A 2103-nucleotide genomic window follows, 5' to 3' on the forward strand; every position below is an offset into this window, starting at 1 on the left:
CTCACAGTGTTCTGCCTATGGATTTGCCCTTGAGCTTGACCCTACACATTACATAACACATATGGGTCACAAACGATTCAATCCGTTCTTAATTTATACATTCCTCTTAGGCTCCTTTTTTATCATTTTAACTCATTCACAATGCTCAATGCATGCCTAAGAGTGCTTAGAAATGAAAGAGAATGGATAACAAATCATAAAACCACTTTTCAAAATACCTGAAATAGGGATTCCCGCTCAAGCGTAGCTTTCGCCGCTCGAGTGGACCCCTTTGGTCTGTAAAAGTATTGGTTACTTCATTTCTACGCTCAAGTGTTACTTCGAATGCTCAAGCTAAGAGTCAAACTACATGGATCCCCGCTCGAGCATGAATCTCCCCACTCGAGCGGACATCCATGTCTGCAAAAGTTCTGGGAACTAGCATTTCACACTCGAGTGGCCATTACCCTGCTCGAGCGGACATACTGAATTTTGGGTTTTCCAGCAGCCAATTTAAGCTTCAAACTTGTATTCAAACTAATGTAACTTGCATATTATGACTCATACTTCACATGCAAACCTTCTAACATGATACAAATGCTAAATTACAACATTTTGAAGCTCAATTCCCATGGATCAATTTCATACTCATACCGTTCTTGCCAAATTCATCCCCAAAACATGTAGTTGAGTCCATAGTCTCATTTTCATGGATACATGTCTTAAATGACTTCCAATTCAACCCAATTAACATGTCTTATACACAAACATGAGGATTCATAACAAATTGCTACATGCATGCACACATTGATCTCAATTTCATCATGATTAGCATGTTTTACCTTCAAATATGCAACTATATGGAAAGTCATGGTAATTCTATGCATGCATGCCCAATCTAACTTCATATATAACTTAATTCACACTTTTGTTTACATTCTAGCTTCAAATTCTCAAAATTACAATTTCAATATGTGAATCAATGCTCAAATACTCACCTTGGAGTTCCAAGCTTCCAATTTCTAGCTAATTCTTGGGGTAAAGCTTCCAAATTCACAACTTTGAGCCAAGATACACAATTTTCCCTCTTCCTCTCTCTAAATCTGGCCTCTCTCTCTCTCTCTCTAGAGTTTACAACCGGATTTTTGAGCTTACCAAATGAAGAGTTGAGTGTAATAAGGCCCTTATATAGTCCCCCTTTTAATCAAATTGATTAAGGTTAATAATAGATCCTAATTCAATCAGTTTACTCGAATTATTTTGATCCGAATCATTTTCCAATTAAATTTCACCATAGGCTCTAAAAATTACGCCAATCACAATGGCGTAGTCAATTTTGGCTTCGGTGGTCGATAAGGCCTTCAATTTTCAGTTCAAAGCACAGATTCCAACAGATTTTCCTACGGTGAACAGATACAAAGCCAAAATCACATATAATCGTGCAATTAACGCCCAAATTCAAATTAAGCACATAATTACAAACATAATCATGATTAATTAACATAGTACAGGACACGGTTATCACAAACTTAAAGGTGGTTCAAAGTTGTTCTGGTTCTGGAGCAGAAACAACCTGGAGATTGGTCTGGCGTTCGGGATCAAGGCGAATGCAAACAGAGGCAACTGATGGCGAAACGATGGATTTTCAGGAGGAAGCCGATTGAGCATGCATGCATCCTTAGCCCTCGAGGCCCTTTTAACTGTTTTTCTTAGATGGTTAATTCGTTGGTTCTGTACTTAAATAGTTAATGTGTTTAGCTATTCATTTGTGTTTGTAATTAGTTAACTAAATAGTTAACTAGGTATGATTTGTAACAGTTAGCTTAATTAGTGTAGCTAGTCAGCATTCATTTCATTTGGACCCTCCATCGAGAGGGCATATTGTTGTAATAAGGATGCGTGCGTGTGTGCATGTCTTCCATTCTCCCTTTTACTTCTCGGCATTTGATGGTTAGTTTTAGGGCATATTTCAATTAGCATACCTTATGCTTTGCATGCGTGCATCATTCATTTGTCTTGCATGCACCAGGCTCAGCGCATCATTCAAACTGCATTGTATTTCAATACTTACTTGAATACGTGTTTCAAAGCATGTTATCAAGTGTTGCATTCATATACCATCTT

This window comes from Camellia sinensis, chromosome 9 (assembly GCF_055761805.1).
Source record: "Camellia sinensis isolate YWXY chromosome 9, ASM5576180v1, whole genome shotgun sequence".
In the NCBI taxonomy this organism is placed as follows: Eukaryota; Viridiplantae; Streptophyta; class Magnoliopsida; order Ericales; family Theaceae; genus Camellia; species Camellia sinensis.